Raw genomic sequence first — 18,770 nt, forward strand, 5'->3', positions numbered from 1 at the left:
TTTTAGGAACCCAAACCATCTTGGGTCCTTGTAAGGATTTCTTTTGAACATGAAATATTTTAGTTTTATCAACCCAAAATGATTTTCTTTTTAATACATGATTCTTCCCTTTTTATTTTGAAAACTTTCATTTTGGTACCACTAAGAATAATTTCAACAAAATCATATTCTCGTTGATTATTTTCTTTGATTTTTGGTGCCATTCTTTTTGAAAATGTCTTTTCCTCCTTTTTCAAATTTTCTTCGTATACCTTAAGAGTATTCTTTAGTTTTGAAACACCTTTACTTTTACTCTTAAAATCTTTTGATTTGTTGAGAGGTTTTAAAAACCATGTTTGCTGAAAACACTTTGATTTTGGTGTTTCAATTGGTTTCAAAACTTGTGATTTTGGAGAAAAATTTGACTTTTGTTTTGCAATTTGAGAGGAATCAACTTTCTAATTAAAAGATCATTCTGAATTGATAGAACTTTTATACAAATTCTGATTTTCCTAAAAACGCTTGCTTTCTTGTAAATTATTCCTATATCTAGCATTCATTTGTCTTTTCTTAGCAATAAGTTCTTCATCGGACTTATGAATATTAAATTTTAGTTTTTTTTTTCTTACTAGTTTTTTTCTTTATTCTAAAGAGCTTTCACTTGAAACACAGTTTGTTCCGCTTGGTCCGGCCTTTCCATAATAAAGGTCCACATGATTCAGTGGTTGTGAAACGTATTTTCCTTCAATTTTCCAGGAGGTCATTTCCTAAAGACATTTTGTTTCCTCTGAGTTTTCAATTGGCTAAGACCAGAAGAATTCATCAATTTGTTCGCATTATCATTATCAACCAGAGGCGTTAGTTCTAATGTATCATTTTTGTTCAGTCATGTTTTAATAAAAACCAAATTTGCTATACTTTGGACTTTCGGAAAAACAATTTCCTTTGCTTTCAAAACATCAAAACCTTTGTTTTCAACAATCCGAATGAATTCGATTGAGTTTTCTAAAATCGAATTTTTCTTAGGTTCATCATAATTTTGCATAAAAATAGAACAATCAATTTCATCTTCTACAGAATTTTCACTCATATCACTTTCATCAAATTTAGATACGTTTTTGGAATCAACAATATTTTCTAAATGTAATTTCTTGCATAATGAGTCATATTTTAGTGTAATACTCAATCTTATTTGTTCCTTGTCATTTACATTTAACATTTCTTTCAACATATTTTTATGGTTTTTGGTCTTTATGTATTCCTTGATTTTCTCAAGTCCAACCCTATATGAATCAGAAACATCATCTAATGAAACAATAGATTCATATTTATTACAACCAACATTGATTTCATCATCTTTCAACGCAAGAAAGGGTAAAATCATTTTATATAAACCTTTTCCTATTTCTCAATCCAAATGCAATTGAGTAATATTAAAATATAAACGCATAGCAATTAAACAAAAAATATTCATCTGTTTCGTAAGTGCAAGACTATCTCTTTCAAGATAAATAACATCATCACATGATCTCGTAAGCTCTAATTACAACGCCTCTATTCTTAATCTTCTCTCTTCACTTTTAAATGTTAACCTGTTAAGTTGATCAATTATATTAGAATTATTGAGACGAGTTTGTTTTTAACTATCACTAAAACTAGAAATAGTATATTTTAAATCGTCTAGTTCAGAATCATAACGAGAGATATGAAAATTAAAATTTTAGTATAGAATATACCTTATTGACCACCTTCTCGCATTTCTTCACTCGCTTTGAAACTGTTTTTGTAGAAAAGGAGCTTTCAGAAGCTTGACCACCATCAGTAGCATTCCCTCTTTGTTCCAAAATTCTGTTCTGAACCATCAAGCACCTGCCTTCATAACCTTGCATTTCTGACATTGCCACAAAGCACCTATCATGTGTGTGTTTACTAACCTGATCATCCTCCGAGTCTATAGACCACACCTTGATTCATCCATCATTATCACTTCCTTCATGTATGTTCAACACCAACTTTTCATTTGAAGGATTCCTTTTCCTAAGCTACACTATCTTCTGAAGATAATAGGCTTCGTCTTTTTCTTTTTCACTCTTCTCATCTTGCTTCCTTAACATGCACTCCTTCACAAAGTCATTCTTTCAGTGATAGTAATTACAATCATAACCTGAATCACCCAACAACTTATTTTCCTTCTTCTCATCCTCGTTCCCAGAGCTCTTAAAAACCTCATCTATAGGCTTTTTGAATCTAGAATTATTCTTTCTGAACTTGTTTCTATAATGGGAGCAATTCTTTTTATAGAACTTCTTTGGATTCCACACCAAAAGTTCATTGTCTTCATTTGATATTTCTCTTTCCAAAAGGTCTGATTTGGAATCTTCTTCAACTAACTTATTTCCTTTCACAACCAATGCTAAGGATCGAACGCTGGCAACATGCTTCACTTCCCTAGAGACTTCTTCTTCGTGAGATCTCAGAATGCCCATGAGTTTGGCCAAAGAATAGCTTTTAAATTGTTTAGGTGCCTTCACAATAGACACGATAGCTTTCCATTCTGACCTAAGACCATTCATAAACGTGACTTTTGTTCAATTTCTTCACGCTTAATATTGTTCTTGAGCACCTTGCTTAACAAATGATTGTAACGATTGAATGTCTTTTCTAGCTTCTCATTAGGTTTTTGTACAAACGCTCCAAACTCTAATACGAGCAATGTTTTCACAAAATGTTGCAAATCAGCATCACTTGAATATAACTCCTTTAACATATCCCAAATACCTTTAGCAGTATTGCATGAACTCACAAGATGAAAAGTGTTTGGAAGAAGAGAAAATCCAATGATGATCACTGGTTTTATATTATTCATCACTTTATTCTTCTCATATTGTGGAATGATGACTTCAACAATAAGATTGTTGTAGTCAGCGAGAGTTTTGTGACAACCGGAAATTTATTCCGTCATTTTTAACCCCTTCTTCCGTTAATAAGCCTCGATTTATTTAACTCTCCGTTAACTTTTGGATTGGTTAATTAATGAGGGACTTTTATAATGACTTGGTAAGGGTTGAAACGAATTAGAAACACCCCAAAAAATTTCCTTTGAAATTTTTTAGTTTCAACCAAGTCAAGATACGACCACTAAATCGGGTGCGACCAAAATCCCCGTTTAATAGCAGTATAGGGTAGATTTCCACTGAGCCTCAACTCAAGCCCCTATATAAGGGAGAGTAAACTTCATTTCCACCTTTTTTACTCTCTCTCTGCACACACACACACACACTCTCTCTCTCTCTACAACTTAATTTCGAGCCAAAAATCATCCGTTTGGAGCCCCAAACGAGTAAGCAATCTACCCTAACTTGTTGTATAGCTTAGAAAGCATGCAAATTCACGTTTAAAACATAAAATAGGGGTAAATTCATGTGTTTATAGCCCAAGAACACTCTTGGACCATGAACACCATTAAATAGGGTTTTTAAACCCCAAAACCCGTCTAAACTACCCCTAAGGCTTAGATATGGCTAAATGACTTATGGAATCGGACTTAGAACACATTGAACTTAACTTTGGTGGAGTAAACTTGAGTTTACTGCCCAAGAACATGCTTGGGCCGTAAACTCCTCTTCATCAGGAGTAAACATAAGTTTAAGTGTTATAAATGCCCCTAAACACCTCCTTTGGCCTTGGAAAAATGTCTAGAAGAAATTCCACAAATGTAAATGCTTTAAACATTAAAGAAAGCAAGGAAATAGGAGTTTACAACCGTAAACCCCCCTAGGAAAGGTCCATGGGTCGTAAACTCCTAAATGGTGCCCAAATGATGCCCTAAACTCCCCCATTTGACTTGGAAAAATGCATAGAACTTTATTTCCTACCATTTAAGACATTAAAACACAAAATAGATGAGCACATGAGAGCTTATGGCCGTAAACTCCTTGTGTAGGGCCGTAAGCTCCCTAAAATGGTGCATTTGAGGCCTTAAACCCTTCATAAGCCCTAGATTTGAGTCTAGCCTAATTCCACAAGTGATATAAGACATTTTGGCATCCTAGAGCACCCTCACCATGAGTTTACAGCCGTAAACTCATGGGGAGTCAGTCCCAGGGCCGTGAACTCTATAAAGAGTTTACTCTTGAAGAGTAAACTCCCTATTTAAGCCATACACACCCTTAGATGATACCCGAGACACTCCAAGCACTTAACCAAAGTGTTTTCCGCACTTTAGGATGCGTATACGTGTCTAATTAGTATCATATTTACTAATTGTATGTAAACATATGTCATCATATGTTAATAGGTCATTAAGTGTGTTCAAGTCTTTACTTGACACCGAGCACCCAACCGCACCTTCGTCGGATCCACTTACAATAGGTGAGTTCATACCCTTGAATAAACCTTTTAAATGTTTTTACGTGCTTTTAGGGGGGGATACAAGTAAAACATGCCATTTATCATATCAATCACATGTGATTGATAACCCACATGCACAAGGATTCATTACACTGTCAACTGTTTTACCAAGTATGATACTGTAAATGGTTTTCTAAAACGCCTCTATGTATTCAAAGCTTTTCTCAAATTGCCTCTCGTGTTGTATGTTTTATTTTCAAACTCTATTACAAACAACATTTTAAACAAAGGTTGTCTCTACTTTATTAAGGTTACAATTAAAACACATTTATGAATGATTTTCTCAAAGTATAAAGGTTTTCCAAAGATTTCACCAAAGTTTTCTTCCATGTTTTTATACTCCTACTTTGTTAGATACTACTGCTTCGTTATACTCCTACCTTGTTAATGCTCGTACTTAGTTAAACACTACTACTTTGTTAACTCTTTTACTTTGTGATGCACTTTTACTTCGTAACACGCTTCTACTTATTAACGCTTCTACTTCACAATACGCCTCTACTTGTTAACGCTTTTACTTCACGATACTCTTCTACTTGTTAACGCTTTTACTTCATGATACGTTTCTACTCATTAACACTCCTACTTCATTAATACTACTACTTCACGAACCACTCCTACTTTATTGATGTTACTACTTCGTAAACGCTTATACCTTATTAGCAGTTCTACTTTGAGAAAAGCTTCTACTTCATAGAATACTTCTGCTTTGTTAACGCTCCTACTTAGTTAAATGTATTCATGTGCTTATATAGTTATATAAATAATGTTTAAAGGACTTAGGAAGGCTTGTTCGCCATATTTCCTTTTCTTCGTTGAGATGTGGTCTGGTGGGATCGGATGTCCGTCCGAAGGTCGTTTGATCATTAGTTATATATTATGTATATAAGCATAGACATATAGGATTACATCGATTAGTTCACTTCCCTTGGGTAGCAAGGGCATCCTCCCACTCGTTACTCATAGATCAGAGACACTAGTAACTATTATAGGAATAGTTAAGGGACTCTATCTCTCACTCTATCTCTTTTACTATCACTCTCTCTCTATCTCTCTTACTTTAGAATGTGACACACTATTACTCTGTACGGCGCTTCATTGTGCCAATACCGTGTAACCAGAGTCTCCGGGAAGGAGAGCAAACATCATGTGTATAGATCTATAGGGACTGACACTCCCACACCCTGACTACTAGCTACAGTCCGCGCCGGTAAGGCCCATGGGTGACATGAAGCCACTACTACTACTGCCACTACCACTATGCATGACCTGGAAGGTCATCGGATACACTATCGTCGATCAGCATGGTTACACACAAGTTCACATTCACTCTTTGTTTTAGACCTTGCTAGACTTAACATTCATTTGATACTGTCTGAGGTCTGTGTTCACTGTTTTTAGACCTTGCTAGACATATCATTCATTTGACATTCGATGGGGTCTGGGTTTTCTCTCGTTAGACTGAGTCAGGTGCGTCGTTCATTCAAAACTCTCCTGGAGTCTATGATTTCTTTTGCCTTAGTCCGCAGTCTTCACTGCTGAGGCATATGTTATTTTCCCTGATATTCTCCTACTTTCTTTAAAATCAATACCATATTTTGATAATGATATTGTTAAGGGAAAAACTACTTTTTACAACATAATACCATCCAGTCTTGGTAGAAGACTGCTTTTAAACTAGAAAATATAGGATTTTCTGGAAATGATTCTAATTCACTGTATACTCTAAAACTACTACTTGTATAAAGTTATTTGAATTAAAATGACACTAAATACTTATGAACTCGCCAGCATTTGTAAAAATGCTGATACTCGCTTTTCAAATAACTTGTATTCTCAGGTCAGCTTTAGATAGGTACATTCGAGGAGCTTTTGGATGAGGACAGTTTAGTACCAAGCTGCATCTATATTATTACTTGTATTACTATGATGATGTAATGTAATGTAACCTATGTAAAACTCTTACTATTAATGCAATGGTTGTTATACTTTGATTACTATACGACATATGTTGTGATACTTGACATGAGGTCATCCACCCTAGAACGTTTCTGTCATTCCGGTTTTGGGGTTTGACAAGTTTTGATTTCTTTTTTGGTATCCATATGCATGTACGTATCTTGTGTAATCGCATACCATATTGTGGAACCTTGTTCTTCTATTACAAGAACATAATCTGCAAAGTGCAGTCCCCAAACTTCATAACTGTCTAGAAAGAGAATTTGTATCCTCGTCGTGAATCCAATATTGCTTGAGAGATTAAACGAAAGAGAATGAGGATCTTCGTGATCTATCTTATCAAGAATTCACTAAAACAGATATTGTGACAACCCGATATTTCAACTCTTTGTAACGACCAAAGTGGGTCAAATATTGTAACCGCTTCTGAGTAATAAAATTTACTTTCATAATAAAATGTACAAATAAGTCCTATTTAATTTCCTTCTATGATTAAATGTATTTGAACCATGATCGTACGTGAAAAGAACGCCCAAATCCGACTTCATTTAGCGAAGTTATGATTTTTCCAAGTTCGATTTAGCAACAGACAGCTAAAAACTCGAATCAGAAATCGAGCGACTTTTGGCCGGAATAACCTAAACGAGAATCGAAGGTCTCGACAATGGTATTCCAGCGGTAAAAAGTCTGGCAAAAACCGACATCAGATAAAGAAGTTACGAATTTTCAAAGAAATTCCTTAAACACGATAGATTTTTATATTTTATAAAAAAATAATTTCGGAATTTGCCGACGGAGTCCAAACGAAAGTTGAAGAGCGTAGTCTCACCTACGCGAGGATATAAAGACCATCGAAAACGGAGTTCTTATGAAGAAGATATGAATTTTTGAAGTTTATTAAATAAATTAATTATTTATTTTATTCAAAATTCGGATATTATCCGAAGGGGAGTCAGCATCCGAGTTACGCGCTGCGTACTCCTGTACGCCCCGCGTACCCGAGAAACTCGGCCTCAAACCGTCCACGTCGCACGATCCGGAGAACCCGACCCGCTGTCCCATCCGACCCGCGTACCCAGGGACCCATCCCATCCGAGGCCGAGGCAGTCGAGGCTTCGGTCATGCATGACGTACGCGTACGCGCTGCGTACTGAGGCAGACCAACCTCCCTATAAATAGCATACGAGGGTTTCCAAAGAAAGGGCTCATTTCTCTTCTCTCTCTCTACTTTTCCTCGTTTTCCGTGTCCGTTCAAACCCGAAGCTCTGGTCTTCTTGGCTCAAGTCCCGAAGGTCGATTTTACTCCCGAGATTCCCGAGAATCCCGAGGAAAATCCGTTTCCCGAGACGAAACTCTGCCCGGTTTTCCAGCTCGCTATCTCCAAAACTTTCAAGTGAGTTTCATACCCCTTAATCAACCGTTTTAATTATTCTAAATAATTTTATATGTTTTCAAGGGGGGAATTACAAGTAAAACACACGAGTATTATCGTGTGTTACATAAAGAAACTCTTTTATATAATGTTAAATATTCAAATCACATTCGATTTATAAACTTTTAAAGGAACTTTTAATTATATAAATATATATATCATATGTTACAATAACATTCGATCTTTTAAAATATAAAGTTGTTGTAATGCATGTATAAAACTAAACTGTTCTTAAATTACTCTTTTCTATCGTAGACTCTAAACCAAAAATCTATGCTTTCATAAACAAATGATTCTTTTCCTAAGTATTTCTAAAACAAACAAGGCACACTTTTTAAAACTATAGTAGGTATAGTTTTACGAACAGATTTCTAAACTCTTATGTACTAGAAACATATATTTCAAGAAGTTTACTTTCGTATACAAGAACAAACGTAACATTTTAACAAGTAGATATGTTTTTATACCACGGGTTTGTGAGACACTAACTTCATGTACGTTCGAGTACACATTTCAAGTCCTGTATTATATACCAGAATCCCTTGGAGGGGGAGCATGGTGTTTGTGTATAGATCTATATGGGCTTGACAACCCGCGCCCTGACTGTTAGCTGCAGTCCACCGTTTGGGGTGACAAACGTCATAACATTCCAACGCCTGAAGAACGTTGTGTATAGGCATTTCGAGTCAATAGTATGGTTATAAAACTCACAAGGGGTATTAAAAACGCATTGATTTACAAGGTTTTCAAACTCATTTATTATTTTACCTTTACATACATTTTTGGAAACAAACATTGGTCTTGATTGAAGGCTACTTTTATGCTAGTAGAAAATATAGGATTTTCTAAACACATACAAACAAAGATAAAACATTTCATTTCATTTAAACATTGTCATTTAAATACTTATGAAATTCACCAGCTTAAATGCTGATCAACTCTTTCAAAATTACTTGTATGTCCCAGGGATTCAGTAATTTCAGGTACTAATATGCTTTTGAAGAAGAGATGCTGCGGCGCCAGTTTAATCTCATATTTTGACATCATATTGTAATTGGTTTTGAACATGTAACTTTTGACAAATGTAAACTTTCAATTATATATATGATGGTTGTATTGCTTTCTTTACTATGTATTCATTTGTTACGTTACCACATGAAGTCATCCGCCCTCGAACGTTTCCGCCGTTCAGGTTTGGGGGTGTGACAGTTATAGAACCAGTTGTGTAATACGTGAATTGAGTTCAAGGTTAAAACATGAGATCTAGATCTGGAATCTACAATTAATTAAGACGATTGAGACAACAAGAACAAATCTAATTAAAAATTAAACCCTACCAAAAGTCTACAAAAGAATAGCGTATTAATTACACTACCTCCTACTCTGATACCAATTGTGAGAATTAAGATCGATAGATTCTATGATAAAAACGTGAATTAAATGACAAGAAAACAAAGATCAAAAGTGTGTTGAATGCTTTGATTAAAATAGCTCTAAAAGAATTTACAATGAAAGAACTTCTCTATGATAGCTAGGTAAGGCGACCAAACCCGTTAACCATAATGACACTTGCACGCAATATAGATAGTGTTGGACTTGATAGCTAAGCCGTGAATGGACATGTTGAAACCAAATAAAATAAACTATAATATGCATACATTTGACACAATACTATTAGACCAAACAAAACTAATATGAAATATTCATATGGACTACTACTTGCAACATGTACCATTATTATCTCTGTAAATCCCCAATATACCAGCCTATTAGGTGGTGCAAATCTTAATGCTCAAAGACTTATTAGAGGTCAATATCTAAAGAACGCAACATATACATGCTCTCCAATACATTTGAAGTCAGAATGTTACGATACATCCATGACATTCACAAATGTATGTGTGAATATCTTAAGGGGGACATTATCGATGCTTGGCTACCCTACTAATAGATAGCCAATAATACAATGTGGATACTTATTGGGTAAAATTTGGTTTATACTTTGCTTTTCTAGGAAATTGTATTTGAATGTAATATCATATTTGTGTTTACGGTTAGGAGGTGTTTACGGCAGTAAACATGTTTACGGTCATAAACCCTATTTATGGTCAAATGGGTGTTTACGACCGTAAACCCATTCGGCCCATGTTTCTCATGTGTATATATAGGGATGAGGGGTGTGAGCAATGTTATTGATGAACACTATTGGAGTGCTTAAGTGTGTGTATTTGAAGATGTTCTAGAGAGAGAAGAACAAGTGTGTGTTAGTGTGTGTGAATCTTGTATCCGGATCTTCATTCTAATCATATCATACAAGATTCATCCTCTTCTTCTCTTTCTTTTCTGTTTGATCTGACATCATCCAATTGATTGGGATTCCACACCATCAATTGGATCTGATTGATACACAAGCAGATTTGGGGACTTACAATACATGTTTGCATAACTATACAAAAATATAGTTAATAAACAATTAGGCACATGTAACTTTCGAAGATTTAACCATCTAATGGCCCGAGGGATAACATTTGGTTTTCTGGCATCAAATGTTTGGATAATAGCAAAAGTCTCAAAAATCTTGATCTTTCAATTTACGTATGACAATGATAGATGTCATTTTTTGTGTCTTTTACAATAATTTTATTAGCATTTTGTATCATATTTTATGCTTTTTCATATCCATTAGTTTAAATAATGTTCAACTCATGAATTTTGTTAGAATTCCTGTATTGCTCATGTTTTTTATGTCATTTTCAAATATTTCGAGTGAAGCGATGATTTGGAAGCAGCTTGGATTTATATTTCGAGTTTAATGGGACAAAACACGTAAGGAAGCTAGAAATTTGGATGAATTTGCTGTTACATATGAACTTGAGTATGAAATATATTTTTTATTATTTACACGATCGTGTTTTTGGACATGCGATAGTGTTTTAGATCGTGCTTTTTTGGGTCAAAAATCAACTTTCGGGATTTGAGGCTTTACACGATCATGTTTCTTCATAAAGCATGATCGTGTTTTCCATATATAAATCCGATATTGCAAAGTACTTCATTAACAAGCAACACATGTATGCCTCATGTTTCTTTGGATTCCACGTTTTTTATTGTTGTCGTCGTATATATAGTCCTATTTGTTCCAGTTAGAACCCTATCCATTCTTAGTTGATTGGAGACGATTATTCGTTTAGTTCTTCTTTTTTATTGTTTTAGATAAGATTTTAGTCATACATGGCTAAAACCCTAGATTTATGTTTTTCAAGGATTAGGACTTTTTATGTGATGAATCATTAAACTTGATTTTTATTGTGTGATTCTATCAGTTATATTAGTTTTGCATTTAATGAATGTTTGATTTCTGATACTTTATAGTTTGATCACCTAATTTACGATTAAATCAATCTAGTTAACCAATTGTTGAAATTCGTAATTCTTTTGATAAACTGGTAATATGTAACAATAAAATACCAGTTCCCCGTTGGGATTTGACTTTGTTATAAACTAAAATTTTATACTTTTACTCTTCCAATCTTGTAAGAAATATTGAATATTATTGAAATTTTTATGCAAATCATAATGCTGCCTTCGTGACTTGATTACGGCTTGTTTAATTAGGTTAATAAAAAGTTAGGATTAACCGAAAAGCTTGTTTTGGTTAATTAATTATGTAAAAGATAACTCACTAGAGCTTGATAGTAGTTTTCTGTACCAACTTAGATAGAACACATCTTAAATAAAAGGTCTTTGTTGATTGCATGATTGGTTCAAAAAAAAAATCATAAAGCCACATAGACTATGGGTCACCGGTAAAACTAGGAGGATATTGGATAGTTCCCCTACTTAATAGGTAAAATAACACATTAGTACCCCACTGCGCAAAAAAACACACACACACACACGTTAGTGACCGATCCGTGAAAAATCCAAAACTTTATTGCGCTATAGTGTCAATTTCCTTATCAGAAAAAGAAAAAGACTTAATAATATGAAGAAAAACTTATCTAATAAAACTACGAGTATTTTTCAACCTTGTGTACAAGTACCAAATCCAACAATTTTTCCAAATATCGGGATCTAAGAAGATGCGATGATAAAAAGCCCCACTTTTGCAAGCGTAGTCGAGCCAACGACTTTAAAGAAATGGTGGCTTTTTGGGAGGCACCCCGATGCATAGGTTTTCCTTTTCGTTTCAATAAAATTGATCACGGTTCCAAGCAAGCTTGTGGAAATTAGAGGATCATCTACATTGATGGAAATCATATTTTCCGCTGGAATCTTCGTCATATTTTCCGCTGGAATCTTCGTCAACAAAATAGATTTTTCTACAAACCTATCAAGTATATTCTTTACTAGCTACAAACTTTTAGTTTTTTATGTTTTATTGGGCTGTGCATTCTCTCTGAGCATTCAGAAAAATTCTTAATTTAAACTTGGGGAGGGGGTTAGTGAAAATTTGCATTTTTTGTTGAATCTTTTAAAATTTTCAGTTTTTAGTTAAATTTTTCATTTTTATTTTCTGCATTGCATAAAATATCAAATAAAATCAAAAAATTACTTTTATTTTATTTTATAATATTCTGCATTATAAAAAAAACTGAAAACATTTTATTTTTTGTTTATTTTCTCCATAAAAAATAATAAAAAGTTGAAAAAATAAAAAAAAATTCAAAACGTTACATGATATGACAACATTCTTTACGTTCAATAGCTTTATAAAGATGGAAATAAACAAGATCGATAGCACGTGTAGTAACAGTTTTCGTAACTAGGGGTTTTCAAGATATCATAAGTTGTTAAACTAATTGTAAAAATAAAAGAAGACTAAATCGAAACACAATGTGAACACAAATAAAAGAGTTTTTGAACTAACTTTTGAAACTCATGATTAAGAATCTAAGTTGATAATTCCTTACTCCACTAAGAACGGACCTACTTTTTGATACACGTTACTCATCGCGGTAACAAAGAGTTCTATATCATATCCACACATCCAATAAAAATGAAGAAGAGTGCAAAATTGTTATATTCGAACTCATTATACGCAAAAATTGTAAAATCCTGTACATAATTCAAATTTCAATCACTTAATTGATGAAATGTCAAGAAATTCAAAAGGAAGATTGAAGAACATAAATTCGATGGCAAAAGATACAAAATTCAAGTTTCAATCAAATCAAGAGTCACCTCACAGTCAAACCTGGCGTCGTTGAAGAAACGTGTGGTATGGTATATGATGCTCTCAAAAAAGTGAGAACATAGGAGCTTGGGCCCCTACATGAGAGCTGACTGCTTTGGCGGAATTTTATTTGACGTGACAAAGTCTCTAAGGATGGGTTAAGCTTGGTTTTTATGTATGAGTAGAGAAGAAGTAAAATTCTTAAATATGTAATTTTTTGTGAGCAAGGTATATTAAGGTATAAAATTTAAATAAAATTATTGTTGGTTTAGCAATTTACACCATTGAGCATCTTTCTCAACTTATAAATCATGGATACATTGAAGGTATTGCAATTGTTGTTTAGGTAGTGATTCCATTGGAGCTTCATTGATGTGAAGTCTGACCATGTAAAAAGTGAGAGTGAAGCGCTTTTATTTATTTAGTTTTTATTCTATTTTCTTTTTTATATCATCTACATATTTCCATTTTGTTTATGATGTTTAATCCTTTTATTACTTGAGGGAAAGTAATGTTTAAGCCAGGAGAGATTTGATAGATGCTATTTTATGCATCTTTTGCAGTAGTTTTTTATAAGCATTTTGTATCATAATTTATGCTTTTTCATATGCAGTATTTTAAAGAATGTTAAACTCATGTATTTCGTCAAAAATCTTGTACGACTCATGTTTTATGTCATTTTTAGATATTTCAAGTGAAACACTGATTTGGAAGCAGCGTACATGCATATGTCGAGCTTAATGGAGCTAAAACACCCGAGAAAGCTGGAACCTTGGATGAATTTGATGAAACAGAAGAATTCAAGTCTGAAATGTGTGTATTATGATGTACACGATTGTGTTTTTGGACAAGAGATTGTTTTTTATCGTGCTTCATATTCATAAATTTTTTGGGCCAAAAATTGACTTTCAGGACGTCGAAACCTTTACACGATCATGTTTCATCACAAAGCACGATCGTGCTTTTCATTTATGGGTCCGATATATCAACATACTTCATTAAATGAGCAATCTGTAGGATTTTTTAGAAGGGAGCAACATGCCTCTTATAAGACGCAGCATGCTTGACTTGTGTTTCTCTAAATTCCACCTTGTAGTGGTTGACTTCATATATATAGTACCCATTTGTTCCAGTTAGAACCCTAGTCATTCCTAGTGAACTAGAGACAATTTTTAAGTCAATATTTCTCTGTTGTCATCAATTTCTGATGATCTGAAGACTGTAGATCATCGCTTTCAATTAGTTTAGTAAGATTAGTAACTTATTTATTCGTTTTATTGTTTTATATTAGATTTTAGCTATGTCTAGCTAAACACTAGATTTCAGTTTTGCAAATATTAGTACTTTTGTAACATTCGGATTCCCAGGTATATTATTTTATTCATTTATTTTGGAGTTTGTAGAGGGACTCGGTGAGTTGGTGCTTAGACTCGCCGAGTAGAGTCGCGAATTCTCGTACGGGTTCATGACCGGACTCGACGAGTCCATGCTGTTTAATGAAACCCTAGTTTCCTGGGTTTGGCACCTATTTAAAGGTCCTTAGGGCCGTCATTTGCGACTACCAAACCCCAGAGAGAGACCCTAAGAGATCTAGAGTGTTTGTGAGGGTGGAGAGGCCACTTTTTATCATTTTGTTGGTGTGATTGCAAAAGGGAAGTGACCAAGGCAAGAGGAGGTTGAAGGAGGAGCGGATCTTGTGCTTTCAGAGTTCAGAGACTTCATCTTGAGGTATTATTTCAGTCCTTCTTCAGTTTTGGTGTTGATTCTTAGAGTTAGGGTTTCCTAACACCCTTTAGAGATGGGATATGTGGAGCAATTGGTCCCTTCTCGAGTTTATGCTTTGGATCTGGACTCAAAGAGGTCTAGAGACCTTAACCCATGGAGTTTTGTGGGTTATTTTAGTAGCCATGAACTTAGGAGTTGATTTTTGGGGCTAAATCACCATGTAGGATCATCTAGATGTTATATAAGTGTCAAGGTCCGAACTTTACGTGATTATCATGCTGGGGAAAGTCAGATCTATGGGTTTAAGGAATAGATCTGACCTCATGAGGTCATGGGTTTAAGTCCAAAGATCAGACTCGGTGAGTAGGGTTAGGGTTTCCCGTAATTCACTCAGCGAGTAGACTCACCGAGTTTGGGGAATAAGTTAGTGAGTCAGAGAGGGATTAGAGGACAGGAGTTCAAGACGGAACTCGCCGAGTTGATCTTGAGAGTTGAGTCGGGGTAGCCCCACGATTCATGCCAGGTGTGACGTGTCGAGTAAGGGGAGAGACTTGACATGCCAAGCGAGACTAGGAGTTAGTGGACAAGTGTGGACTCGCCAAGTTGCCCAAGTGCACTCGACGAGTCGGGTCACAGTTTGACCGTTGACTTTGGTTGACTTTTAGGGTTTGGTCAACAATGAGGGCCTCTGAGCCAAAGGAGGGGTAAAATGGTCTTTTACCCTTCTGAAGGTGCCTAGAGAGGGTTGAGTCTAGTTCTGAGAGTTATATTTATGAGAGTATTACTTTATGTGATTAGGTGGAGGCTAGATCGTATTCCTACCGAGTAAGAGATTTACTGAGACATCTGAGGTGAGTTTTCTCACTATACTTTACCTTGAATGGTAATTAGAGTTATGTGACAGATTTATTGTATGCTATTATGTAATGTGTTATACTTCATTATTCATATGTGGTTTATGTCATGTGTATATCAGAGTATATCAGAGTTAGAACCAGAAGGTTCACAGAGTTAGGACCAGAGGGTCCACAGAGTTACGGCCCACGGGCCCACAGAGTTATAGCCTCGAGTGGCTAGTATGTGTTATGTATGGTATTTTTGGGAACTCACTAATCTTTATGCTTACAGTGTTATGTGTTATGTGTTTCAGGTACCAGTGATGATCGTCGGAAGGCGTCAGCATGATTCGTACACACGCATGGGTTTTTATGTATTTTGATCTTGGGAAATATTTTGTGAAACAAAGTTATGATACAACGGGGTTTTATTGATAAATGTGTTTAAAAATGTGAAAATTTTGTTTTAAATTTTACGGTGTAACAACTTTTTATGCGATTAATCATTAGACTTTGTTTTTATCATGTGATTATATACAGTTATTTTATTTTTGCACCAAAATGAAATTTGATTTCTGATTCTTTTTACCTAATTTATGATTAAATCAATCTATAAATCAATTGTTAAAATTCGTAATTGTTTTGATAAACTAGTAAAAGTAACAAGTAATAGCTCGGTTCCTTATTGGTATTTGACTCTGTTATAAACTAAAATTTCATATTTTTATGCTTCCGATGCTATGAGAAGTATTGCATATTGCTAGAAATTTTATGTGGATCATAATGTTGCATTTCTCACTTGACTAAGATCTTGTTTAATTAGGTTAGTAAAAAGGTAGAGTTATCTGAAGAGTTGGTTGGGTTAATTAAATAGGTAAAAGTGAACTTACTGGAGCTTTGTAGTGGTCTTCAGTACCAGCTTAGATAGACCACATCTTAATTAACCAGGTTTGTGTTGATTACATGATTCAGAAAGTCGCACTGGAATGTATTATTGAATTAATTTTAGTTATTTTCATTGTTGTTTAAGCTATTAATTGTACAACACCCCCCCTAATCCCATTTAGCATTTTATGCATTCGACTAGTATGTGCCTTACATATAGATGCATTGACCATTAGATTGTATCCCCGAGGATTCGACCCTAATTCCCTATGCTACCAATTAGTGCAACCAATCAATGATAATTTTATTTGTTTAAAACATTTGCGATGTTAATTTAACAAACAATATTAGCAAACATGAAATGTTAAAAATATAACTTCAAACTAATTTATATTTCCTTGAATGTGTATAAAAACAAGTTAAAACTATTTTCCAACATGTACATCAAACACACATGGACCGCCTTTGTGACAACCTGAAAAATTTTGCTTTGAAAGCATAGTCAATCAACTCAACTGAGTGTCACATTCATTTCTAATGAGTTCTAGCCTTATTAAAGGTCATTCTAAGGAGTTTTAGCCTACTAAACTTAAGGAATAAGTGTTAGGAAGTACCTGCTAAAGCCACTATACAACAAATCAAGCCTTAACCTCATCCTAAGGAGTTCATGGCCACAATGTCCATGAGTTTACACCCTAGCCGTAAACTCATTTGGCCGTAAACTTAAGTCCATATATATGGATCTTGATCATTTCTAGCCATTTCTTACATTCCAAACCCAAGAACTCGAGTTTTCTCTGAAGTGTCGTCTCATGATTTCATCCATGGAAATCATCTTTTCATAGATCTTCATGAAACACCAAAAACACACACTAGTGTTCTTGGACCTTAATCACCATTTCAAGCCTCTATATCGTAACTACTCTCTCCTTAGCTTGTTATATAGTTGAAACACTAGATCATAGCCTTAAAAATTCATCAAACTCATCATCAAACAGAGTTTATGGCCATGAGTTTACACCCTGGCCGTAAACCCTTGAAAGTGTGGTGTTTTGAGCCTTAAATACTTCTAGACCCTTTCTAACCCTTAGAACACTTGACCCTTTGAAACTCATTTCCTTTAAGAACCAAAATAAGTCCACTTTGTGAATTTATGGCCATAGAGTTTATGGTGTGGCGGTAAACACCTCAACACCCTCCAATAAGTTGGTTTTTCTCATCCTTATGAAGAGTAATGGTCCCTCAAGTTTCCCTAGCATTCAAACACCCCCTTATGCACACTACCATGAGTTTACGGCCATGAGTTTACACCCTGGCCGTAAGCACCTTTTCTTTGCCTTAAACATTCCTTAGTTGAATCACATATGATTCCAACGCTTGGTCAAAGTGTTTCCTAGTCCCATGAGGTGTTTCCTTGCATTTGGTTTCCTCTACACGCTATATTTAAGTCAATATATGCCATTATATGTCATTTAGGACTCGTTAAGTGTTTAGACTTTATTCATGTAACTTCTCATCCTTACAAGCGTATTCGTTTAAACATCCACATCAGGTGAGTTCATACCTCGTAATTAATATTTTAAACTGTTTAAAATGCTTTAAAAGAGGCGGGGGGGGGGGGGGGGGGGAGGGGGAGATACAAGTTGAACACAATGTTAATTGTGTTAATGTTTGTTATAAATATATTTCAAAAGATTGCTTATGTCTTTTATAAGTGGTCAAAACATTTCTAAAGCTCTTTTCAAGTTATGTTACTTTCTAGTTTAACAAAACTCCATTTTTAAAGTACATGCATAACTTAGTACTCAAATGAGTCTTTTCAATAATAGTTCAAGTAAAACATCATTAAACTATATGGTGTATATTTTAGAGGTACATATCATACTAGATACGTTACACGATAACAGGAAGGACATAGTAAGATACTATAATAGGACGAACATACTAAGTTGCTATAACATGGAACTACTACAGGATCTAATTATACCAATGAATCACTAACTCATTGTTCTAAACAAAAGGTGATAGTTATATTGGGTATACATGATCACATAACTTTAATGTGGATTACACGACCTAGCAACTAGTTTGCGAAAGTCGTGTTTGGTTCCTAGAATCTCTTGATAGGGAGAGCGTATAGTATGGGTACTAGCCATTGCATTATGGCCTTAATAAAACAAACATGTTTTAAGGAAATCAATATGCCAGGTTGTCAATTTAAAAGACAACTGAGTACTTTCATTTTCCCATTACTTTCATAATGTGATAGTTCCACTTGAAAGTTAATGCAAACTATTTTCGAGTCAAGATAGTTATAAACTAGGGAAAACATACATTTTATAAATGACAATCAGAACAGTCGAGTCTT

Source organism: Lactuca saligna, chromosome 3, assembly GCF_052625555.1.
Source record: "Lactuca saligna cultivar CGN05327 chromosome 3, ASM5262555v1, whole genome shotgun sequence".
Taxonomy (NCBI): Eukaryota; Viridiplantae; Streptophyta; class Magnoliopsida; order Asterales; family Asteraceae; genus Lactuca; species Lactuca saligna.